The sequence below is a fragment of the Myotis myotis genome, unplaced genomic scaffold (assembly GCF_014108235.1).
Source record: "Myotis myotis isolate mMyoMyo1 unplaced genomic scaffold, mMyoMyo1.p scaffold_m19_p_2, whole genome shotgun sequence".
NCBI classification, from domain to species: Eukaryota; Metazoa; Chordata; class Mammalia; order Chiroptera; family Vespertilionidae; genus Myotis; species Myotis myotis.
Genome location: NW_023416324.1, coordinates 59,428,041 through 59,455,490, shown reverse-complemented (window position 1 = coordinate 59,455,490; position 27,450 = coordinate 59,428,041). Strand labels below are relative to the sequence as shown.

Below are 27,450 nucleotides of genomic sequence, written 5' to 3'. Positions count from 1 at the left end.
CCCAGCAAATGCATGGCCTAATGACGAGACCAGAGAGAACCCCTGACTGAATGGTGAAGCTGGTCACTGCTTGTCCTCCAACCCTTTCTCCCCTGCTGTCTGTCCTCTACCCTGCCTTGTCCAGTACTGAAGTTGATACAGTGACAAAATATCCTCCGCAACAAAAATATCCATCCTTTTCTCAGAAGTTCCAAAGCAACAAAACCTCCCAAAAGGTTAATTTAACTCTTTTCTTTTTCTAAGCTAAGTTACCAGGGGAATTCTATACATACTTCCAATGGCTCATTCTGGCAGATTCTTAATAGGAAGGAAGGCATCCAAATCTCTTGAAGATTTGGGGGCGTGGGGAGAGAAAGCTAGATGACTTTGGTAGCGTGTTCCCCATTTCCAGTGCCAACTCCTGGGAAACATTGCCATAAAGCCGTGGTCGGCAAACTGCGGCTCGCGGGCCACATGCGGCTCTTTGGCCCCTTGAGTGTGGCTCTTCCTAAACCTTAGGAGTACCCTAATTAAGTTAATAACAAGGTACCTACCTATATGGTTTAAGTTTAAAAAATTTGGCTCTCAAAAGAAATTTCAATCGTTGTACTGTTGATATTTGGCTCTGTTGACCTATGAGTTTGCCGGCCAATTTAGTAAAGCAAATGATGCATTATAACTAAATTTAATGAATTAACCTTTCCTAGCAGGACAAATTATGACCTCAGAGGAGAAATAATGTCCCCGGTGGGTGTAACTAAGATATATTACCAGTTAGCTAACAGCCGGGTTCTAACTCAGGAAATAATTGACAATTAATTTTTTAAGAATATTCATTTTACTGTAGACCACAGGATGAATTTTTGTGTTGGAAATTCTTCCTTCATTAATGTATCATACTAGTGAAAAATACTTGACCTTTTAGGTTATTTGGGGATACGTTTTCTTGGATTTGCTTTTGTTGGTTTGTTTTTAGTGGATTTTGTTCAAGAGGAAGAGGGGATCAGGATAGGGGATGAACATTAATCCAGCCCCATCTATGTGTCAGATATCATGAGGACATTTTAGTGTTACTTTATTTTAGGGTTGGCATTCAGCTGGCACGTACTGGCAAGGCTTGCTGATAGTTTATGACCAGCATCTGTTCTGATCTATTGGTGCCCAAGCCCAACCGTTTACACATTACTAAATATTTTAGTGTTACTCCTACTATATTTCATCTTCAGAATAAACCTCCAGGAAGGCGAGAAGGCAGGGATACTAATGAGAGACCCCTGGCACTGACTTTGCCTGCTCCTCCCCATCCTGCCTAGAGGAGGTTTCCTTGCTTGTGCTAATTTGGTTCTAGAACTGAGAGAGCCCGATGTTTGTAAGCATTTTTTTCCTTACATGTAAGTGCCTGGGCCATAAGTATAAATTCGTCTAGAGTTTGTTTTAAAAATTGTGTTTTCAACGCTGGCAGTAGTGTCACTGGCAGCTGTGTGGCCCATAGGGAACCAGAGGAAGAGAGAAGCCAAGCCAAGGTACACTGTGTCTGTGTGCACCTGCTCCCGATACAAATGGCCACCTGGATCCAGATGGATTCCACTTTGCTATTCTTGGCTAACCACACTGGGAAATGGCAGGTGTGCATGTAATAGCTTCCTGCCCATCTATAACCAACCTGAGGTGCCCTAAGTCCTGTGATAAGTGAGGAAATCGTGACAAAGAAAGGTTAACTTTCCTGAGGTGCCTAATGGTAAAAGGAGAATTAGAAGATGTCTTGGAGACTCTTAAAACTACACATCTTGTTTCAACTTTCTTTGAGCTAAAAATCGTTTTCTTCTGAAAACATTCTTAGATGTCAGAGCGCTATATTAAAAAGAAACATGTATATCTGCTCAGATTATAGCAAGAGGAAGGCCAGGAGTTCACTACTCACTACTTTTAACAGCTCCTAAAGCACCTCTAGAAAATTCAGTGTTGTGCTCTTAAGGGCAGAGTTGGAGAAACATTGACTTACAAAATGCTGCCACGCTCAGACCCATTCGGTATTGTTCACCTTGGTAAATAATTCATTCAACAAACACACTGTGTGGCTACTGAGTGCCAGACAAAGATAAACAAACAGTCTCTGCCATCAAGAAGCTCACAGTCAGAGGAAGGAGAAAAATACAGAAAATACATAAAATCAGAACAACCAGTGATACTGAGACTTTCAATCTCACTTCTCACAGCTGTGGAGATAGGAATGTTCAGCCCCTTAAACAGACAAGAGAACTAAAATCAGAGAAGGAATGTCATGCTTCCCTTGAGGGACAAAATACAGGGAGATTACCATCCTGGTCTCAGCGATGCCAAAACTCCCCTCTTTCTTCTGTGTGATGCAGCCTACAATTTGTTTAAATCTTTAGCAAAGTAAGCACATTTTACCACAGACTTAAACTTGTAATGCAAATTACTTAAGTAAGAAGGGAGAAAAGCCCAGAGAAACCTACAGATTAAATCATTAAAATCATCATTGTAATAATACCACCTTACACAACCACTATTATTACATACCTATTATGGCTCCCTTCTCACAACTACATGAAGCACTGAAAGGGTAGATAATATTATCTGGATTTCACAGAAGAGGAAAGTAAGTCTCTGGGCTAATCATGGAAGGGGAGAAATTTACTGGCCTAAGGGCGGGGAAACAACCTTTTTTTGCAATGAGTATCCCTAACTAGCTGTTTTACTGTGGTCAAGTCCACTCACCTTCTCAGGCCACAATTTGCTCATTATTAGAAGTAGAGGATTACAGATCTTTTGTCCTCAAATTAAGGACCTGTTAGAGTTATTTTTTAAATATATATTTTATTGATTTCAGAAAGGAAGGGAGAGGGAGAGAGAGATGGAAACATCAATGATGAGAGAGAATCATTGATCAGCTACTTCCTGCACGCCCCACACTGGGGATTGAGTCTGCAACCCGGCACGTGCCCTGACTGGGAATGGAACCACGACTGATGGCAGGTTGAATCACAGGTTGATGCTCAACCACTGAGCCACACCAGCTGGGTCAGAGCCCGTTAGTTTTGATGTGATCAATTTGCAAGCTAGTATGTAGCGTGGTCAGGAATAGAATCCACCTGCTATTCCACAGCGTTCTAGGATTTCATGCTGCTTCTTAATAGTAAGCTGTAGGGAAACTTCCTGGTTTCCTGGGCATAGTTTGGTCAGATCAACAATTTAAATCCAATCTCCATTAAGTTATAAGTAGGCCACGCCAGTGAAAAGGTAGGTAAATAGTCCGTGCTGCTTAGAAGCTGTGAACCTACATGTAAATGGGAGAACCTGCCGGTGGAGGAACACTGGAGACAAATCTAGAGGAACATATGTTGAGAGGCAGAGAAGTGATAGCACCACGTGACCGCATTACAAAGTTCCTGCCAGAGGATGCGTTTCCAGTGCAGACCACAAAATTATCAGGGCAGCAACATATCTTCGTGTGAGGGACTTTCGTTTTGAAGTATTTGCAGAAACTTCCATTCCTCAAAAGCGAAACACTGACAATTTCTTGACCAGCTTTGCTGATCACTTCATTTCCCAGAAGGCAGAGTAAGCAGTAAGGGGAACTCCTACTCTGGACCCAATTCTGACAGAAACCAGTAGGTAAAATGAAAATGATTGGAACCTTGGGGAAAAGCAGGCGTGCACTCTTGGAGTTTGATTTAAGCAGAGTTCTGCCTATGCAAACACAAATGATTCTAATGAGCAAGAAAGTGGGAAGGGAACTGAAGAAGCCAGTGGGCTGCACAGGGCTCTCCCGACAGGCTCTGAATTTAAAACAGCGTGCGCCGAAGATGGCAAAGGGGGACACATAATCAAGCACAAATATATGAAGGTAGCAAAGACCTATAAAAATAACACCAGCAGGACTCAAGTACAAGCTAGGGCTTGTGAAAGATGCTAAGAACAACCAAAAATGATTTCCTTAGCATGAAATGAGGAAGAAGATCAATACAGGAATAAGCCCAGTTTTTAAATTGAAAACACAAAATTCATCCATGAAAGAGAGAAAGCAAAACGTCTTTACTCCTTTATGTTTCTTCCCTGTTGGCTCATTAATACCTCTGCTCGCATGTCATCTCTTCAGAGAGGACCCTAACCACCTTCTCTGAAATAATTCTCTCTGACATTCTCTAACCTTTATGTTTTTTTATTCTCCAAATCACTGGCTGCCATTACTGTATATACTTAAATTTTTCGTTCTCCTATATTGAGGTACAAGCTTTATGAGTGCAGGGAATTTGATTTGTTTCATAGTGTATCTCTAGGCCTTGTCTGTACCAAACACTACTCAATGAATATTTGTTGAATGAATGAGTGAAGTCAAGACTATTAGACATTGGTTAAAAATTGAAAGCCAAAATAGGTAAAGGGTTATAATATAGGTAACATTTATTGAGGACCTAGTAGGTATCATGCATTAAGTATTTATATGCATTCACACATTTAATCATTATAGCAACCCTATAAAACATGCATTATTATCTGGTTAAATCATCTGTTGCACATCATACAACTAGAGAAGTGTAGAATTAGGAGTTTAGCCAACATAGTTAAGTCCATAGTCTGAGTACTTCCGCTGTATGCTATCCTGGGAGAAACTGACTGTTCTAGCTATCAGTATATTTCTTGACCTCTATGAATTACTACCAGAGACCTTCTAAATGAGACTATGAAGTATATACTGATTATCTTTGAGAAATGAAGGAGCGGGGATATGAGATGAATACTTTATTGTAAACAAAATTGCAGATTCTTCAATGAAACTGATGTTGCTGGGGTGAGGGTGGGGTTAGCCTAGATTATATTTATAAAAGACTATTTTGTGCACATTAAAAATGATTATTAGGAAAAGTATAAGATCAGTAACATAAGTTATTCAACTCAATCACATAGATTTGTTTCTGTAAAGTTAATAAACCAGTATATCAGGGCAATAGATGTATTTGGATTCTAGCAAATCATTTAATACAATCTTTCTTTATATACTTGTGGGCCAGATAGAGAAATAATCAATTTAGGGATAGTACTATTATGTGTTTTCATAACTGGCTGAATGAGTGTACCCAATGGCAATGTTAATGAGTCTGTCAGCCTGGAGAAAGGTTTTACAAGTGATACACCACAGGCCTTTGTCCTTGGCCATGTATGATGTGAACATATTTATCAATGAATGAGATGTAGTGATAAGAAGGCATGCCTATTTAAAAATGGCTACATGCAGTAGGGGTGGTGAGTAAATAAATACATTGGATTATAAGATCTGGATCTAAAAGCTCTTAACAACTAAAACATGGACAAAATCTAACAATACATGATTTGGTTGGAATAATTATGAGGTCCAAAACATCAACTGCCTAAATTTGATTTGAGGGATATGTGACTTAGCAACAATACTCATGGGGAACAAAGAGTAGCTTTAGTTGGCAGTGAATTAATGGTAGGACATGGTTTGAAGAAGAAGGAGGAGGAAGAGATGGAGGAGGAGGAGGAAAAAAAGGAGAAAAAGAGGAAGAAAAAAGAAGAGGAAGAAGAGAAGCAGAAGCTGAGGCAGGGACAGGAGAAGGAGCAGGAGGGAGAGGAAAGAAGGGGGTGGGGAGGGGGAGGGAGAAGAAAAATCATACTTTAAGCTGCATTAATAACTTTAGGATTGCATAGGTTAATGGAGGACATAATCTGACTTTATTTTAAGTTGTTTCAATGATCATATTCAGTTCTGAGAACAGCGTTTTAAGGAAGCTATGAATGGAAAGATTACAAAACTTTCAGTATTGAGCAGCCTGCATGGGAAAGGAACTTAAAAAAAAACATAGGTTTTTTTCTCCTATGAGAAAAGACTGAAAGAATTGAGGAACCTTAGCCTAAACATTGTTATATTTGCTAGCTATATCAGAATAGTATAAACATAAAAATAACAGTTTTAATTATTATTTAGCATTTACTATTTACTAGCAAGGTGATAAACATTTTATATTGATTAACGTGAGCCACGACTGCAAGAAGTGGGTTCTGGTTACAGATTAGAAATTGAGGCTGAAAGAGACTAAGTAACACGTCCAAGGCAATAAAAGCTGACAAGTAACAATGCTTGACTTTGAACTCAGGTCTGTCTTCTTCAGTGCCTGCCCACGAATCCTCTACAGCAGATTTCCCTCACTAGAAGGAAACAAGATTATGTTATGTGTGTGTGTGTGTGCGTGTGTGTGTGCGCGCGCTTGACATGTGTGGTGATGAATTATGTAAAATAATAGTGCATCTAAACTGTTTAAAGTACAAAGTCTAGAAAGAGATATATAAAAGTGTTAAGTGTGGTTGCCTTGGGCACTGGAAATATGGCTATTTCCTTCTTCTACCTACTTCTTCCAATTTTCCAAATCTCCTTCACTAAAACTTAATAAAAATCTCACCTGTATTTTCGGAGTTAAAAACTAAGTGGGAGAGGGATTGACTTTATTCCAAATGGCCCAAAGAAGCTGGATTAAGATGCTTTTGATGTGTGATGAGGCACATTTCCATTTAAAAACAGAGCCCCTTGTAGTCAGAATTTTCAAATATACAAAATCTGGATAGAACAAACAGCGAGCTTGCTATGCCTGGAGATGCTAACCAAGTTTGGAAACACTAAAATCTTGTTGTACTATGTGGTCAAAATTATAATCCAAAGACTCCACAACGTTAGAAATATCAGCCTGGAAGAAATAACCCAAGGACTAGGTGATTGGCTAGGATTGCATAAATTAATGGAGGACATAATCTGACTTTATTTTAAGTTGTTTCAGTGATCATATTCAGTTCTGAGAACAGTGTTTTAAGGAAGCTATGAATGGAAAGATTACAAAATTTTCAGTATTGAGCAGCCTACAATGGAAAGGAACTTAAAAAAAACATAGGTTTTTTTCTCATATGAGAAAAGACTGAAAGAAAAGGCTTGTATATCACTTCAAGCTGAGCCCTTTCAGTCTGCTTAAGGGGCCTTGTCTTATAAGTACTTTTAATAAAATATTTGTATAGTGCGTACCTGAATGTATACATTTCAAACAGGAAAAGGAGACCATGGATCATATTTAGTTTTTCTAACAGCCTTTTACAAAGTATGCACAGAGAGCAAAGACTCTACTGAAAGAGGTCATGCTCATTTGTTTATTCGAGTTTCAGGGTCCTTCTGGCTGTTGACAACTGAGCACAGAATAAGTAAGTGGTCCCTCCAGGAAGTGTCATTTGGGCAAGACCTCTACTCACACACTCTACCTCTCTACTTCCATTCCAGGCTTGTGGAGGCATCCTACTTATTATTTTTTTTTAACTAGGAGTTTCTTTGACTAAACTGAAAACTTCAAAAATTCAGGAATCATGTCATTATTTTAATCTTCCTATCCTATCTAATAAAAGAGAAACATGGTAATTGGCGTACGACCGCTACCCTTCAAATTGGCTAATCAGGGCCATATGCAAATTAACTGCCAGCCAAGATGGCGGCCGGCAGCCAGGCAGCTTGAAACTAACATGAGGCTTGCTTGCTTCAGTGACGGAGGAAACCAACGTTCCCCGCCTGCGGCTGCAGGCCTCTGAGCTGGCAGTTTCAAACATTGTAACAAATATAGATGCTAAACAAAACCCCAGAAACCAGCTTTCAGACGGCTGGGATCTCAGAGCTGGAGTTGATACAGAGTTTCGATTATAGAACCGAAACAAACCAGATACCTGCTTTCAGGATCGGAGGCCTAAGAGCTGGAGCCTCAGAGCTAAAGCTGGCCCAGAATAAAAAAAAATAAAAAAGAAAAAAAGGAGCAGTTGGGAGCTTCAGTCCCAGCCTGAAAACAGCCCTCAGCCCCTCACCCAGACTGGCCAGGCACCCCAGTGGGGACCCCCACCCTGAAGGGTGTGTGACCAGCTGCAAACAGCCATCATCCTCTCATCCAGGCTGGCCAGGCACCCCAGTGGGTACCCCCACCCTGATCCAGGACACCCTTCCGGGCAAACCAGCCAGCCCCACCCATGCACCAGGCCTCTATCCTATATAGTAAAAGGGTAATATGCCTCCCAGCACCGGGATCAGTGGAGCCACGAGGCCTCCCGGCACCGGGATCAGCGTGACAGGGGGCAGCGCCCAAACCCCCTGATCGCCCTGTGGCTCTGTGTGTGACAGGGGGCGGGGCCACAACCTCCCTATCCGCCCTGCTCTGTTCCTGACAGGTGAAGGCGCCCCAACCCCCTGATTGGCCCTGCTCTGTGCCTGATAGGGGGGAGCTCCCCAAACCCCTGATCACCCTGTGGCTCTGTGTGTGACAGGGTGCGGCGCCCCAACCCCCTGACCCCACGGGCCCTGCTCTGTGTGTGATGGGGTAGAGCCATAACCTCCCCATCGGCCCTGCCCTGAGTGTGAGAGTGGTGGTGCCCCAACCCCCTGATCGGCCCTGCTCTGTGGGTGATAGAGGGCGGAGCCCCAACCCCCTGATCTGCCCTGCTCTGTGTGTGACAGGGGGCGGTGTGCCAACTCCCCTATCGGCCCTGCTCTGTGCGTGACAGGGGGGAGCTCCCCAACCCCTTGATGGGCCCTGCTCTGTGCGTGACAGGGGGTGGCGCCACAACCTCCCCATCGACTCTGCCTTGAGTGTGACAGGGGGCGGTGCCCCAACCCCCCAATCGGCCCTACCCTGAGCATGACTGAGGGTGGCATCACAACCTCCCAATCCGCCCTGCTCTGTGCATGACAGGGGGTGGCGCCCCAACTCCCCAATCGGCCCTGCTCTGAGCCCGACCAGGGGCTGCACCTAGGGATTGGGCCTGCCCTCTGCCACCCGGGAGCAGGCCTAAGCCAGCAGGTCATTATCTCCCGAGGGGTCCCAGACTGTGAGAGGGCACAGGCCGGGCTGAGGGACCCCCCCACCCCGCCCCCCCTGAGTGCACAAATTTTTGTGCACTGGGCCTCTAGTCTATATATATAAAACCCTAAGCAACCAGATGACTGGCCGGTAGCTATGATGCACACTGACCACCAGGGGGCAGATGCTCAACGCAGGAGCTGCCCCCTGGTAGTCTGTGCGCTCGCACAGGGGGAGCGCCACTTAGCTGACCAATGGGCACCAGGTGCCTGGCTCATGGCTGGTGAGCGCACAAGCCTCTCCCGCAGATACTCCCCCTGCACGACCCCCCTCCTCCAACCTCCCCCACCCCACTGCAGCGGCTGCAGAAGTCCACTGATCCTGCAGGCCAGGCCGAGGGACCCCACCAGTGCACGAAGCCGTGCACCAGGCCTCTAGTATTATATAATGCTTGATATAATAGACACAAAGCAAATACTGACTGGATCACTTAGTTTGGCAAGTTTTCCTTTTGATATCAACTATGGTTGGAAAAGCACCTTCGATATCAAATACAGACTAACAGCAGAGTTTCTCTCTAAGGATTGCCATCATTTGTTATTTTTGTCTAGGGTTGTTATTTATGTTTCCTATCTATGCATAGATACAAAGACCCAGTGCTTCAGCCTGGAAGCCTTTTTTATTTAAAGTAGAAGAGCAGTATTATTTTTATTTTCAAGGTATAAAGCTGTCAATTTTTTGCCAAGTGATGAGTATATAAAATCGAATTTATAATATTAAGGATTATAGTAGAATTTGAGATGTTACATCCTTCTTTTTTAAGGTGAACTCTAGACCCCCTTTTACTTGTGACCCTACCACACAGTTAGTATCAGTATGTACAGGGCCAGGCCACAAAACCACTACCAGAGAAGTAATGCTGCTGCCAGTCCTTGCTCGCAGTTGGAGGCAGTAGTGAAAGGGACGTCCTCATGCTGAAACACTTTACATATAGTGAACGGATTGGATAGGCTTCATTTATTGCTACTACTATACATATTAGAGTGTCTTTATGGTATTTTTGTAGCTTCTCAAAAGACAGACATATTGTAACATAAAATAGATGTGGACCTTTGACAAAAACATTCTTGAAATACACTGTGAATGTAAAAGACTCACAACCTCAAAGGAGTGCAATTAGATTTATTATTCCTAAAACACTGTGATCACGGAAGGCCAGTAAGAAATATGCACAAAAAGCTAAAGTCAGAAGTTTTGGGTAAACTGTCACATGACCTTTAATAAAAAGATGGTCAAATTAAAGCAACAGATGTCCACTATTCATAAGATCAACTTAGGAACCTATTGGAAATACCAATTTCTAGCCTACCTGCCTGTAGATTCTTATTCAACAGATATGGTCTAGAGGCCCAGTGGTCAGCAAACTCATTAGTCAACAGAGCCAAATATCAACAGTACAACGATTGAAATTTCTTTTGAGAGCCAAATTTTTTAAACTTAAACTATATAGGTAGGTACATTGTTATTAACTTAATTAGGGTACTCCTAAGGCTTAGGAAGAACCACACTCAAGGGACCAAAGAGCAGCAGTTTGCTGACCACAGGTCTAGATCAGTGGTTCTCAACCTTGGCTGCACATTAGAATCACCTGGGAATCTTTTTAAAATCCTGATTTCTGGGCCTCATCCTCCGGAAATTCTGTTTCTTTGTTATGGGGTGAGGCCATAACATTAGTAACAAAGAAACAGAATTTCTGGAGGATGAGGCCCAGAAATCAGGACTTTAAAAAGATTCCCAGGTGATTCTAATGTGCAGCCAAGGTTGAGAACCACTGCTCTAGAACCTGAAGATCTGGAATTAAACGTATGCCACTCAAAAATTCCGGTGCACAGCCAGGCTTAGGAACCATGGACTGTGCACTGGGGATAAGAAGAGCAGACAGAAGACTTTGTCGTCAACAAATTCACAATCAAGTGGCATGACCATGAATACTTGATTTAGAATGAAGAAAGCTGATGGTTGGTTACTGGTATATTTCAAGCAAGGAAAGCAAAGCCTAAACTAAGGTAGTAATGCTGGGAACAGAAAGTAAAGCAGATACTTGGGAGACATTTTGTGGGTAGATTGGACAGACAGGGTTGTTTCCTCTGAGAACTCTCTCCCTGGCTTATAGATGATGGTCTTAACCCTCTATCTTTACATGGTCTTCCTCTGTGTGTATCTATTCTAATATCTTCTTCTTTTTGAAAAATTTTAAATTTTTTCAATTACAGTTTACATTCATGATTATTTTGTATTAGTTTCAGGTTGTCTTAATCGCTTCTTATAAGGACGCCAGCCATATAGGATTAGTTTCACTCCAATTACCTTGTTTAACCCTAAATACTATTTGCAACTATAGTCATATTCTGAGGTTTGGGTGTTTGGACTTTGACACATGTATTTGGGGGGGCGGAAGGGGGACCCAACTCAGCCCATAATACCTAACTAGTAAATAAATTAAAATGGACCAGCCAGGTCCTTAACGGAGCATGAAATGCTCCCTAATTTTTATATTCTTCCCTTAACTTTCAGCTCCTTCCTCTTTTGTTTAGGTTATGCAAAATCTCAGGTAGAAAGTAATTGGGAAATAATATTATACCCAGGAAGGGCTTCTTGCTAGAATCCCTTTAACACCAGAAGTTTAATTGTCTAAATACTAGTGGTCCTAAACCTTGTCATAAGAAATAGTCTTAGGGAATCCTTCTTACATTGACCTGCCTCGGGAATAATTCAGAAAGAAGAGGTACAAACTGGTCAAGGCAGGGCTTCAAAAGAACTTACCTGAGGGCTCTTTCCAGTTCCCTTCCCATGTGGTGAAAAGGTATTCAAGTTATTTTTTTCATTCATTGCCTTCTATGACTATCAGCATGCAGGGAAAGCATCTCAGAATTTAATTTTACTTATAAAGTGTACTTATCAGGACCATTTTGGTTGTAAGTTACAGAGACAACTCAAATAATCAAAGGCACTTTACTGGTTTGTAGACCCCTAGAAAGTTTAAGAACTGGAATGAAGTTTCAGAATCAGCTTTCCTTGGGATCCGTCCACCAATACATTCTCACTAGACCTGAGATTCTATTTGTAATTCCAGTTTTAAAATGACTAGGAAGACTATGATAGGAACCATGAGAAGTTTTATTTCACATTCACAAAATGGATTTAAGAAAACATTGAAGTATCTGACAATATTAAGTGCTAACAAGAATGCACCATTATTTGAACACTTATCTTTACATTCTTGGTAGAGGGTGTCAAATGGATACTTTGTACAACAGTTAGGAATTATCTAATAAATTTGAAATTTTCCACACTCGGTGTCCAGTAATTTCATTTTCAAGTATATATTCTAGAGCAGTTTCTCAACCTTTCACAATTGACATTTCAGTTCAGATATTCTTTGTTGTGGGGGCTGTCCTGGCCTTTAGAGCATCCCTGGCCTCTACCTGCTAGAAACCAGTAGCATCCCCCAAGTTTTGAAACCAAAAATATTTTCACACATTGACAAATATTCCCTGGGGAGCCCAATTGGTCTAGGTTAAGAAGCACTGCCCTAGAGAAATTTTTATACATTTCCACTTATACATGTTCAAAATGTTCATAGCAGCATGATGTGTAACAGTAAAAAACAAAAAACTGGAAGCACCCCAAAGCCATCAGTGTGGAAGGAGACAAATAAATTATGTCATTGAATGGGACACTACAAAACAGGATAAACTGAGAACTCATGGACATGGACAACAGTGTGCTCATTGCGAGGAGGGAGGGGGATAGGTGGAGGTGGAAGGGGGCATAGAGGGGATAAATGGTGATGGAAAATAAACAAACAAGCAAACAAATAAATAATAAAAAACAGTATAAATTAATGAATTATATTTATGTGCTGCAGATGGTTAAAACTCAGGAACATGACGTTGAATGGAAAAGTTACAAATACATATCTTTTAATTTACATATTATTGCAAGCATGTAAACCAAACAATAATATGTTTAGGGATTCAAATACATGAGCTAAAATTACAAGGAAAAACAAGGGATAGAGAAAATTTAGTTTTGGTTAAAAATGGTTAAGGAATTTTAAAAGTCTACACAGAGAGCTTGAAAGGTATACAGGGAACTTGGATATCTATGATTTGTTATTTCTTATGTATTTGTAATTTTATTTTTTAGCTACTAAATATTTAAAAACATTTTCCTTTAAAAATAAGAAGCAAATGTTTTAACTTTAAAAATCATGTAAAATGATCCAATAACACACCTGAAATGTCTTTTGATTTATTTCATGGTTTTGATTTGAATATTTGAACTGATGTGAAATGGTAATAAATCATTTGAGAAGCCAACTTTGGATATTGCTTAGGAAAGTTTGGAGGTTAAAACAAACTCTATTAACCACTCATCAAGAAAGACGTCCTATCTTCAAAGCAATGGCTACTAACAGATAACATAGAACTAACTGCTTTAAAAGCAGTGCTTTTTTTTTTTTTTTAAATGGATAATCTAGTGGCTGTAATCAGTGCACGAAGTGAACTCCCTCTTGTAAAAAGCCCCATCAATTGTTTTTTGCTAATTAAGATGAATATTATTCTTGTTAAATGAACCAAAAAGTTTGTTTGAAACCGGAAATCCCAACAGAGATCTATATTCTGCAAAAATAATTGCATGCAATTTTAATTGAAGGAAAAGGAAAGGGCTGTTTTTATCTTTGCTTTTTTCCAAATCTTAAAAGTAATCAATCTGTTGGCTAATTAATAATGATTTAATACTACTATCATCTGACCTAAAAATTGACATTGGATATATTGGAAAAAGTGGTGGAATTTTAAAAGATAAATGGCAAAATGACTATTGACTACAATTAACTCCAATATAGAATTTTTGTCTTTAATGAAATTAGAACATTTTTATTAATGTTTTCAGAAGTAAAATATATTATACTAGTGGCCTGGTGCATGGACTCGTGCGCACTGAAAGGAAATTAATAAGAAGAAATATTTTAACACATTGCATACCGCATAGAAATCTCTAAGACATACGACAGGGACCGCACGTTTTTGGGCAAACTGCACATTATTTAAATCATTATAATGCACTTTAGGTATTGTTTTTCAATAATTATAACATTTTTATTTACAAAAACAATTAAACAATTAAAGTTCCTAGTACTTTTTTAACGTATGGTACTGCGTAAAACATTTTCCTCTATGAAGAGGGACCAAACAAAATTTACATAAGTATCTAGATTCGCTCCTTTTTCCATGGGCGTGAAAAACGAGAGCACTCGTGAGCGGTCCTTAACAGATGGCGCGCGAAACACGAGAAAACTCCTGAGCGGTATGAAATGTGTTAATATCGCTATTCGCCCTTTCTCTATAATAGAAGTGTCAACCAAATTCACGATCATCAATGACAGATCAAAACACACACGTGCGGTTGGCGTCGCGAGAGCTTTATATGTTTTGCACATGTGTGTGTCAATTTAGCCTCTTATATATATAGAATAAACTTGCTTAATTAGACCTGCCTTCTGATTTAGCTAAACTTCCTCCAGCCCAGTGAAGCACCCCAACTTCTCTTTCCAGTAATTGTCAGCAACACAGCAGTAAATATCAACATGAAGCAGATTATTATTGTAGATCACACAGGGAGAACAAAAAGTAAAATATTTAACTGCAACAGTGTTTGACTATATTCTGTACAACCTGAAGTCATTTTCAAGGTCCACCATTTCTTACTTCTTTTCAGTCAGGTCAAGTTTCTAAGCTTTCTAAATCTCCGTTTTCTGGCTAATGAAAAGAAAATAGGATTCCACCAAGTCTTCTATCTACGTACTCCAGGACTTCTGTGAGGATCAAATGAGACAAGGCACATGAAAACACTTCACAGACATTGGTCAAAGTGTACAATGTTTGCATCTGGCTATAAAGCAAGTTGTGTTCCTTGGCTGAAGAAACTCCAAGGAGGCTAGTCACTAGGGAGAAGAAGCCGGTGTTGTTACGTGACGTCATTACCCAGCGCCCTCAGCCACCATTTCTGGGCTTGGCTGGCTGTGAGCTGCATTTTGTGCCATGGGGTCTTAGCAGCATTGGCTGCAATTTGGTGGGGTGTGACTCCGGGGCAGTGGCGGGCCTGTGTCCCACATGGGGAAGCTGAGTGTTGCTTTGTGGGCACCAGGTCCATGGTGCCTTTTCTCTGTAAATGGCCAATGCATGTCACGGCAGCTCCTGCATTGAGTGTCTGCCCCCTGGTGGTCAGAGTGCATCTTAGCGACATGTCAGACGGTCGGAAACTTAGCATATTAGTCTTTTATATATATATAGATTGTTGATTGAAGACTAGATGTTGTGACTATTCACAGAACTATGCATTCAATCCTTGCTCATTAAATACAGCCAGAATTGGGAATGAGAGGAAATATCTATTTTGTTGAAATGCAGATTAATTATATTGAGAAAATTGTTTTATTTAAATAGTTGACATTTATCACCAATCTATTTTTAAAAACTTGGTAATGCTTAAAATTTATTGTTTTAAAGTTTAGCTTTAATAGATATATGACTACAAAAGATGTATCTACATTTCAATTCCATTCATATAGTAATCCAGAATGTCTGTGTGCATAAATTTGCACACTTGCAAATCAAAAAGAAAGAGTTTGAATTGACAGATGTTTTATTTATCCAATAATTTATCATATTGATCTTGCACTGGTTATAGACAGGAGGTTAATTTTGTTAATATGCTTTCTAAAATGCTATGTTATGTTAGTTGTACTAATGGTGGTATAGAATGGATACAAAATAAAATTATGAATTTTGATTCTCCAATCTAGCATATTAGCATCTTGGCAGCATAAAATTTTTTAAAATATACATTTCTATATACAAATACATGTAGGAATTTGGTTCCTCACTCTTAGAAAAGACTAATGCTAGATTTCCTTTCATACATAATATACAGTGTTATCTCATTCAAAGCAAAGTGAGAAAATTCAGGTTAAATTTTAAGGTACATTTTCAAAATAATAATATGGAAAGAATATTATCAAAATACACGATGCATAATCCCACTCTTACACAATATAATTTGGATGAGACTTTCAATAAAGTGAATTTTGCAAATGAATGAAATTTACCCTTTTATTCATTAAGACCTTTCTCATTCTTATAACTCAAATCTCGCAGTATTATCTTATTCTCTGTGTAATAAGTTTAAAGATATATCCATTTTATTGCAAAATTCTAGGGCTAGAAAGGAATTTAGATTTTATAAAAAATCTTCCAGTATAACTGCCTGATTTAACACATAAGGAATTTTAAACCCAAGTATATGAAATATCTTACTCAAACTCATACAACTGGTCTTTAGTCCTTCAATTTTTTACCAGGAGAATGGGTACACAAAGACTTTAACTTTTCAATGCTCTAAGCTTTTGTAGTATCTTTTTTAGTTTGTGAAGTAGACAATCACAAAACCAGTTCTGGAAGTGAAGATTTGGGAAGCATTAATGTGAATAGTATTTACTCCATTTTTATTATAACAATACACGTTTTCTCATGTGTGTTCAGTACTATCAACTATAGAAAGGTGTCCCTGGCCAGTTTTCTCAGTGGTTAGAGCATTCGCCTGTGCACTGAAGGTCACCAGTTTGATTCCTAGTCAAGGGCAAGAACCTCGGTTGCAGGTTCTATCCCTGGCCCCAGTTGGGGTATGTGCAGGAGGCAACCCATCAACGTGTCTCTCTCACATTGATATTTCTCTCTGTCTCTCTCCCCTCATCCCTCCCTTCCACTCATCGGCCTGTGCATTGAAGGTCATGGGTTTGATTCCTGATGTGTGAATTTATTTTTAAAGTTTTACTTTCATATTTTAGCCTTTTCTGGCCATACCTTTTGTTCTTCTGAAAAAAGTTCATAAAATAACAAATTCTTATGTACTGAAAACCAATGTGAAGTTTCAGATCTTTTTATTTTAGTTTTTAAACCTTTACTTTTTCACACATATGCCTAAATCCAAGCTGCACTTTTGTATTGGAGTAAAATTAATAAAATAGCTTTACCCTCACTTTAAATATTTTATTTTTTATCAAATTAATTTTTATTTTAATCCTCACACCAGGATATTTTTCCATTGATTTTTAGGGAGAATGGAAAACAGAGGGAAAGAGAAATATTGAAAGAAATTTGGTTTCCTCCTGCCTGCACCCCAATCAGGGCCCTGGCCGGGGAGGAGCCTGTGACCAAGGTAGGTGCCCTGGACCAGTATCGAACCTTTGGTCTACAGGTCAATGTTCTATCTATTGAGCCAAACCAGCTAGGGTTAATTAATTTTTATTTTGTACTAGAGACCCGGTGCACAAATTCGTCCACAGGTGGGGGGGGGGGAGGGTCCCTTGGCCTTTTTGACAATCTGGGCCGATCAGGGCAGGCTGGACTGGAGGAGAGACTGCGGGAGGTTGGCTGTGGGAGTGCACTGACCACCAGGGGGCAGCTCCTGCGTTGAGCGTCTTCCCCCTGGTGGCCAGTGCACGTCATAGCAACCAGTCTACCAGTTGTTCAGTTGACCAGTCGTAACAGTCACTTAGGCTTTTATATACATAGATTTTTAGTTTCTTCTGGGATTAGGTAGTTTTTTTTTTAATGGTATAAGATTATTTTTATTATGAAATTGGTACAGTTTCAAATAGCATATTTCTCAAAAAGTGCTTCTGTTTTTATTATAAGACTAATAGATATTTAATCTAGGAAATTCAGAATGAAGAAGGAATGAAGACTATTAAAATACCCATTTTCCTGCTGTTTTGTGTGATTTTGTGAATCTTTTTTTCTAAGCCTACAATATGATCCCAATATTCTCTCCCCTCAATACACAAGCACACAGGCACACAACATATAATGTCTGTATTTTGTGCTCTACTATTTTTAGTTAACATAGTACTTTTTGATGATTGATTTATTTCAAAGTGATTTTTTTTCCTACAGTGAGAAATTCCTTCTTTTATATGGAATATCTAAGAACCACTTGGAGGAAAACTTCATAGGGGACAACTTGCTGAGCAATATCATTTTATATTGACTTTTTCCATTCAATAAGATTAATTTTATTGTTATTTGGATTGTAAAGAGATTACAGTTAGAGACTAAAATTAAATATTACCTTTTAAAGTAATAAAGCATAAAGACAACAAAACTATGTGTTTAGACAAAATCATACAGTAACTAATTTGCCTAGAAGTTATGATATATGTTCTTAGAAAACAAATACTTTTAAAATTCACAGATGCTGCAAAGTCCCAGTCAAATATAAATGACAATCAATTTTTATGTAACATTATAAATTCCAAAGAATTCATATTCACTCACTCATTCTCAATTTGTACTACTGAAATGCTTTTTCTTTCTGCTCACAGAATGTAAACCACATTTATTCCTATATCTGTGATATTTTTAAATAACTTATTCCAGACAACAAAATATGAACTACACTATGTTCAACTGCAATCCTCCAGAGAAAGCAAAACCTTATATTCCCTTTGAAGAGCCTCTAGCATGCTTGGTGAGAATTTTGAACTGGTTATAGAATTTGAATGTAACATCTATTTACTTCAAGAGTATAAGCTACCTTATAATTATCAGATCATTCAACACATTTAACAATGATATTTCACTTTTACTATAATAATTCACTATTTCTCATTTGTGTTCAGTACTATCAAATGTAGGAAGTGCTTTTTACTCACCATTCTGGGAAAGATGAAATTTATCATTGTGCCATAAATTCCCTGGAAAGCAAAGAAAATATTATGCATTATAACCCCATTCACAGGAATCCTAACTGCCAAATGTAATGCATCAGAAACAAAACAAAAATGAAGTAAATCTATTGCAGAAAACACAAATTAGTGTTGTAAGAATTCTTGAATCTGTATTATATGCCTTTGGACAGAGCTACTTTAGGATTAAGTAATTGTTGTGATAAGTGCTTTCAAAGTCAAGAATAAAACATTTTATTTTCCACAAAACAAATCTTATAGGCTCAAGAGAATATTGTCATCAGGTGTTTTTTTTTTTTTTTTTTTTTTTTTTTTTTTTGTGTGTGTGTGTGTGTGTGTGTGTGTTTCCTTCTCCCCTTTGGCTCTGTAGAATTTTACATTTGATAGACATGGGTCAACTGTATAGTGCCTAAAACTTGAAGGGAAAATTGAGGGGCCGTTTACTTTCCTAAAGTCAACATAATGACCATTTTATCATTTATATGTAAGTAAATTTCCTGTTTGGAATCTTGAACTAAAAATATGATATAAAAGCTGAAAAACAAAATTAGGAATGCAAACTCCTCATTTTCCCCACTGAATAAATGATGATAAAGAACCATCCAGTTTCTTATGATTTTCTTTTTATTATAACCAGGGTTTTAATTGCATCACATGATAAAAATTAGAAAAAAATTGTATTTTTAAATGGTATTTGTTATTGTTTCTTAAATTTTAAATTAACATTTACTTTCACGTTTTTATTAGTACAAGATAAGCTCAAAATCTCTAATATAAAGGAACATGTCAGAGTGTAAGAAAATATGCTTTTCTTACATCCTGACAATTAATGTTAGTGTCAGTCATTTTCTGTATATTTTTAAGTATCCTAAACTTAATTTAGAAAACACATTCTGAATTCATCTCCTTCTGCCAAAATTAGATGATGGCTAAAGAAATTTTAATAGGTAACATAAGCAGAAAAGGAATTTGCTTGAATTTTTGGATGATGATGTTTCAGATCTTTCAATATTACAAGTGAAGTATTTTGAATAAAAATTATAGTGTGTTATTGTAATTTGAAACCATTATTTCCAGGAAAGGTAATACTTCTGCAAATGACAACTGGCTAAAATTTCAAAGTATAAATATTATGTTCACAAATCTACTGACTTTTTGCTGGAGAATAAAATTATTATTTAAAGTGTATCTTAAGATTTTCACATAGAGAATATCTTATTTTTTAGATTTTTACTCTTTTAGAAACATTTGGATAGTAAATATGGAAGTTTGGATGTTGTAATAATTTAGGAATTCTCCCCACAAATGCAGTTTCTTTTAAGGAAACTATTTTTCATAGTAAATAAAAATATTAATTTATTTTAAAATTTTTACTTATTGATTTTTAATGAAATATTTTTAATGGAAAAAGTTTAAATGTAGACATACTTTGTTGCATGTGGTTTTTATTCCTAAAGAATTATTAATACATTTTTTGATATTATAACTCATATTTATAATTTCTAAATGGATTAAATATTTATCAAAGTATTTTAAACACTAGCTCCTGAAGAGGGCAGCACGTTCTAGATATTACTGAATTCCAACCTCAAATATGACAGCTTTGGCTTTAGTACACTTTTTTAAGAACTAGAGGGAAAAATTGGATATTTTTTATAGATGTCTACTCCCATGATACAAACAATCCAGCAGAAAATTCTAGGCAGCTGCATCCAAGGTCAAAACTGTAATTGATTGTTAAAGGGGAACATTCAAATTAGACACCTAAAGCAATGTGTTTAGAAAGGGTACAACAAAACTCTAGTAAATAGACTTTCCATGAGGAATGTGTTTTATCTTACTACTGTAGACAACTTTTCCTATTGGCAGTGCATTGACTTTCAGAACTATTAAAGGGGTTAGGTTTAATTATCTTCTTGCACATTTCATTTCAATTGCTATGGCAACATTAGTTGCCTCGGCAGCAATGCACACTTTAATCAGATATTTCCTCCTCGTTTCGTTATGAGCCAAAACTGTAGTCAAATTTACAACCAAGTCCTGATGAATCTGATAACACTTCTTACAATTTATTGGGCAACTTGCCTCCACCCACACATACAAATATTTTCAGAGAGGCTTGTAGCTGTTGGGCAAGTACAAGACTTGATAAGAATACAGTATGCATTTGGACTTTCCTACTTCATTTTTTTTCTTTTGCTAAATTTGCCACCTTTACTCTATTAGAAGTTTTCTACCAATTCAAAATGCACTCCAATAAGTCACTACCATGGGTCACCTGACCTCAGTAGGCATAGGTAAACCAACGAGTAAAGGAAACAACTTTTAATATTCAAATATCAACCCCCCAACAAGACTACTGAGTTATTTCCCTTTTATCTGAACATTGGATTGATACATAGAAGAGGCCTTTTCTATTTCTTGAAAGTGGGTAAGAGAAAGAAGGATAATAACTGAAGACAGGGGAGAAACCTGATTTAGGAGGACTACTATAGAGTATCAAACTTAAATGGAGGGCCAAGCATGAAAATCATTTGGTCAAGCCTCAATAATACAATTTTAATGAGAAGTAAAGGCATGATGCATTAAATTGTTGATATCACTTGGGTGAATATTAACCATCTGCATTGTTGGACAAATGATCACTTTAGCATTTTGCAAAAGACTAGAGAAACTTTAGTAGGCATAGAAGAAATATTTTCTGTTTTTGAGTCTGATTTAAAGTGTTAGCAAATGATATTTTCATAAATGTTTGGAATTTTACAAATAGTAACTATATTTTAATTTGATCCTATGTAATAAATTTTAAACTATAATTAAGAAGCAGAGATCTAAGATCTTCCTAACAATTTTAGTAGCTGCTAAAATATGTATTTAGGCCATAAACATTTTATTCTGAAGTTGTATAGTTCTCTGGTAAGAAATTGTACACCAGTGGCTGACAGTAATATTTTAGCATGTTTTTTCAATCAACATTTGGTAGTGTCTAATAAAATTTTCATTAATGTAGGCAGCCTAAAAGATGTTTTCTGTGGCTGGATCTGCAGAAAGTTACTATATATATATATATATATATATATATATATATATATATATATATATATATATATATATATATATATATATGTCTATGGCTAAATAGAGCATTTAATAAAAATTTAACCAAATATAAATAAGATTATTTAAAATACAGGTCTTATGTATTTTTAAATTTTAATTGGGCTGAATATTAGCAGACTATGCTCAAAATGTGGTTATTAAAAAGCTAATTTCTTGTTAATGATGAAGTTTGGGAGCCGTATAACTTTAGGAATATTCTTATGTAAAGGAGACCAATGTTTTAGAAAACTGAGATGAATGGTAGAAATCCAGATAAGTGGATTTCTATATAAAGAAAAGCTTAAAATAATTCGAAGTTCTTAACAGCTCAAGGTATGAAGCAGCAAGTTCCTTGTCTGGGTATATTCCATGAACTATTTGCATCTGAACTCTTTATTTCCTGCTGCTTGAATTCTGGTACAACATTATAGAAAATATAGTAGAACCACTCCTCAAATTTAGATCTGGGAGTTAAGATGAGTCACTTCTTTAATGAATTTTTCAAGTACCAGTATTTTATGTCGGTATGGAAACCTAGCCATAATCGGCAAACAGCATATTCAGCAGCAAGTTTGCAAATCCTACTCTGGAGAAATGGTCTAAATGAGAAAACCAAACAGTTCTTAGTGAAGAGTTATCTAAAACCTCCAAGGGAACATGTAAATAGTTCCTAATTGGCATTCTTTCAAGAACCTCAGTAGATGCCAGGGAGTGACTAGAGGAGAAGAATGAGTTCCCCTTTCAGTCCTGACTTGGCTCTTCTACCTAAAGCTGGGTGCTGCACCACTGCGTCGGTCAGACTGGTTCTCTCGATGAAAGGAAGATTTTGGCACTATCTTCAAACTGTATATTCACTTAATAAATATTAATTGCTCAATTAAGGATCCAGAGTTTTTCTTCTGTACCCAGAGAAATTAAAAGTTGGAGAGAAAATTGCACATCATGTGGGAATGCTCATCTTCAGCGAGATTGCTGAGTAAGATAAAGGAAAGTGGTAACTGCTTGGCCTGTGTGCTCAGTGGTTAGGTGTCAACCTATGAACCAGGAGGTCAAGGCTTGACTCCCAGTCAGGGCACATGCCCAGGTTGTGGGCACAATCCCCGGTAGGGGACATGCAGGAGGCAACCAATCAAAGATTCTCTCTCATCATTGATGTTTCTATCTCTCCCTCTCCCTTCCTCTCTGAAATCAATACAAAAATATGTATGTAAAAAAAAAAAAAGCAAAGTTGTAACCAATTTGAAATATATATAAGGAAATTACTTATTATTCTGTCAAAGTAATGTACACTTTTTGTGTGACACCGGATCCTGTGTAGTTCTAGTCTACGTAAGTTGGAAATAGTCTTTTTACTTTGCTTGGTTTTGAAGTTTCCTGGTGTGATATCACTCACGAATCACATGGAAAGAACCAAGGGGCTCAAAAAAGGTCTTGCATAATATCTAACCTTAATGTACTCCAGTGCTGTTTGGAGCATGAGAACTTTTGAAGAATATCTGTCTACCAGAAACCTCTGTTTATATCTAAAGAACTGATTCCTGGTTTTGCAATAACAAGAAAAACTAACTTTTACTTTTACTTTCAAAGATGATAGAAGGTTACACACTTCATTAAGTGTTTTATCTCCCCTGCCCCTCTAGGTCAAACCTTTACATTAACTTATGTTGTTTTAAATTCCACCTGCTGAGATTTTGCTGGCAAATGGTCTTAAAACTTGTTTCCAAAATGCTCACCCACAAAAGCTTTTACTAGCCAATCCCATTTGGTTGGCTGTGCTTCAACACAGTCTCTGGTGAGCACAAACATTAGCTACAGAAACTCCCATGGCACCCTGAAGGAACTTTTTGATCCAAATGACACTACTAGTAAACTGAAATGTCTTTGCAAATTCATGAACGTTTCCTTATGTCATGAATAGCAGCAGTAGGAGGAAAGGGCTGCATTTGTGCAATGGTTGTTCCACGTGTGTAAACCTAGTCCCCAACTTCAGATCAAAGGCTGTCTTCAATCAACAAGTATTTATTCAGTGCCTACCATGTCTAAACTTAAGGAGGTAGAAAAAGACAAAGAAGAGCTCTTTTAACATTCTGGTATTTGTTGAATGAATGAAGAAAGCCATTGCTGGTCTGTAAAAAACACAATGGTCTAACTCTAAATGATTGTGAAATGGACATGAAAAAATTAAAGCACAGTATCTCTTGTGTTAGTCTTGTCTCTAACAATTGAAATGTCTAATCTATTTCATGCCACAAGAGTCTTAATGTATTTTAAAGTAACTTCTTTTATTTAAGTAGTTTTAATATCACCAAAACACAAATCATGTAGCTTTATCCTATATGGTCCTGCACTCCTCCATCTACCCACTTGCACTTGTTGCTGTGGAACTTAAGGTTCTTTCCTGAACTATTATTGCTCTGATTGAGAGCTTAATGAGGGCAGGGAAAGTCTGATTTCTGTTTGCATCTGGACAGTGAGTGCAACAGGGCCTGGTAAACAATTGCAAGCATTCAGAAAATGATTACTCAGTTAATAAGGAATGAACAATAAATAAGAATAAAGTGGTGTTGACCTAAATGCAAGAGTAGTCAGCAAGGTTAGTGTGACTTCAATGGTCTTAGTTTGGTGGATGATATGGGACTTTTCACTGGACCTTCAAGAATGGATGGGACTTAGACAGTAGGCAGGAAGGAAATAAGGTAGGTCTAGTAGATTTAAAAATATGAGTTAAGGAATTGCTTTGGATGCAAAAATAATAATGAAATATTGAATTCTTCTTAATGGGACTATGGGTTGTGTACGGGTTAGTGATTTTGTTTGGTTTAGATTAATGGATGTTGTGGAGCAGCGTTTCTCGAACCTCAATTTGCATACTTGGGGATCTTGTTAAACTGCAGACTCTAATAGGTCTGGATTGAGTTGTGAGATTATCTAGTTCTAACACATTCCCAGGTGTTGTGGGTATGGGTTCAATACTCTGAATTGCAAGACTGTAGGCAGAGCTTCTCAACCTGTGGGGTCGCGACCCCTTTGGCGGTCGAACGACCCTTTCACAGGGGTCGCCTAAGACCGTCTTGCCTATCAGATATTTACATTACCTTTCATAACAGTAGCAACATTACAGTTATGAAGTAGCAACGAAAATAATTTTATGGTTGGGTCACAACACGAGGAACTGTATTTAAAGGGCCAGAAGGTTGAGAGCCACTGTGTAAAGGATCCTTAAAGCCAGACAAAGTCATTTGGCCTTGATACAGCAGGCATTTGAGAATGACTTTATGTTCTTAGGCAGTTAAACAGCATTTAGGAAGGTCAGTGCGTCAATCTCATGAAGCGTATGCTAAAGAAGGGAGAACGTGGATATAGAAAAACCAGCTGGGAGGCTGTCTTACACTTTATCTGAATATTTCACAGATTTGGTGTTCAATTAATTGTTGATTGATTAGTTTGTGTGGACATGGTCAATTCAAAAGTACTTTCTCAATGGAATAATTGTGGGTCCAGTGACTTTTTGTAAACAAGTCAAGTTTAGGTAAAACACATGGGGAATCCAAGAATATTCTTCCCCTCCTTTCCATATGGAAAAACCATATTCATTCTTAAAAAGAACTGAAATGTTAACTCTTCTGTTCCTGTCTTACTATAGAATTGTAATTACACCTTCACATGTATTTTTCAAACTCTGATCTTATTAGATCATCATCATCATCATAATTAGCAATAATTGTACAACTGGAGTTTTTTTGAGTGCTTATTAGTAGTGCCAGACAAATTGCTAAGTTTTATAATTAAATTATTATAACAATGCTGTGAGGAATACTGCTGTTATCATCTCCATTTCTGTAGGCAAAAAAAGAGTACTTGCATGCCCTAATATAGTGTCAGCTACATACTTATTCTTTGAATAAGTATGCTTATTCAGAGAATGATCCATCAAAATATGTTCTATTGCTTCTATTTTTGCTTGATACCTTGATCTTTGCTCCTTGATCTCCCCCATAATTATAATAATAACTAGGAATTAGTATTTCCTATGTCCCAGGTAATACTTTGGGTAATTTAAACATGTTATCTCATTTAATGCTCATATAATCCTATGATTTGGGTGTTATTACCCTCATTTTACATATAAAGAAAATGTGGCACAAAGAGATTAAATAATTTGTTTGTTTCCATAGATATAGAGCAGAATTGTATTTTGAACCCACTCCAATGTGTTACTTGTTTACCTTATCCTTAGTAACATGGAACTCTGTTTCCTTAAGTGAACACTATACATTTATTTAAATCATAATATTTGTGAAAAGTTAATTTTCTCACAAATGAAGACTTATTATTTCTTGGCTTCTATCATCACACCACAATGCCTGGCCTGCAGGAACTCCCTGTGGGCTGGCAGACATGCAGACATGAGGCAAAGTCTTTCCATGAAAGGCCAGCAAATTTCAGAGAACCTGGTCCCCCATATGCCTCACCCCTTCAATTATGCTCCAAATCCTTATACTACACCTCTGTCTTTTAAAAGAATAAAGAGAATTCCCCCAAAACAGAAAGGCATATTCAAAAGAGAGTATCCTTTAAACTTTCATTAGCTTTAGAAAAAGATGCCCAACCTCTGTGGTCCTTTGCTAGTAATGGGAAAATAATGATGATCTTCCAGATATTTTAAGTGCCAAATATGATAAAATCTATTTCTTGATGGACCAACTAAACTAGAGATCAAATGAGTAAAATATTTTAATTTATTCCTTGCCGGGGTCCAGCCCCAGCAGGTCCAGGGGTCCCCAAAGGTGTGGACGGAGTCGGCGAAGAAGGAATGATACGGAGACAGTGTTCAGTTGATCAGCAGCCTATCCAGGATCTCCAGCCAGGATCTGTGTCCATGTTCTCTTGCTAGGTTCCCAGGTTCTCCAGCCAGGTTCTGTAGCCATGTTCCCTCGCTAGGTTCTCCAGCCAGGTTCTGTCCAGGTTCTCCAGCCAGGTTCAGTCACCAGGTTCTAGTCAGGTTCTCTTGCCAATTTCTGTAGTCAGGTTCAGTCCAGGATCTTTTGCCATGTTCTCTCGCTAGGTTCTGTCTCTAGGTTCTGAGGCCAGTTTCTGTCCAGGATCTTTTGCCATGTTCTCTCCAGCGAAGTTCTTCTGTCTCTAGAGAACGTTCTGTGTAGGTTCTGTGCCTCCTAAGTTCTGTGTTCTTAGTTCTGTGTTCTAGGTTCTGTGTTCTAAGTTCTGTGTGTAGGTTCTGTGTTCTGCTGTCTTGTTACATCTGTATTTATGCCAGTTGATTCAATCCTATCAATCTCTATTACAAAGGTTAGGGCGTTTCTTATCTCCATTCCAGGGAGTAAAGATTATGTAGCTTAAACATGATTGTTCGTAGTTAAAGTGATTAATTACCCACCTGGCGCTTAGTTAAGAGGTTTTATTCCCTCCCTAACTTCAGGGGAAAATCCCTACCTGGGGAAACAACCTTTCTCAGAGACCTTGGTTAAAACACATAGTGCCAAGAAGGTGAGCAAACATATTAAGAACAGTATGCCATATATGCCAGGTCCCTTGAAACAGCAAGCATGGACCGGCTCCCGGCAATTCCTCTGCATGTTTAATTTCCTAATCTAAATATTTAATATTTAAATTCCAAATTGCCAAGCTTGATGTTGCAGTTGTCATAATTTCTGAAATTACACACTTTCACATTTTGTTTTAAAGACA

General features: G+C 37.9%; 1 protein-coding gene across 1 annotated transcript in view; it reads right to left on the bottom strand.

Moving 5' to 3' along the window:
- The window catches only part of ADGRL2 (adhesion G protein-coupled receptor L2), a 277,628-nt gene that overhangs the window by 200,489 nt on the left and 49,689 nt on the right, over positions 1–27,450 (bottom strand). Inside the window, exon 2 of the mRNA XM_036349498.1 lies at positions 18,613–18,654. The gene's annotated coding sequence lies outside the window, so the exon portion shown is untranslated. The remainder of the gene's footprint in view (positions 1–18,612; positions 18,655–27,450) is intronic.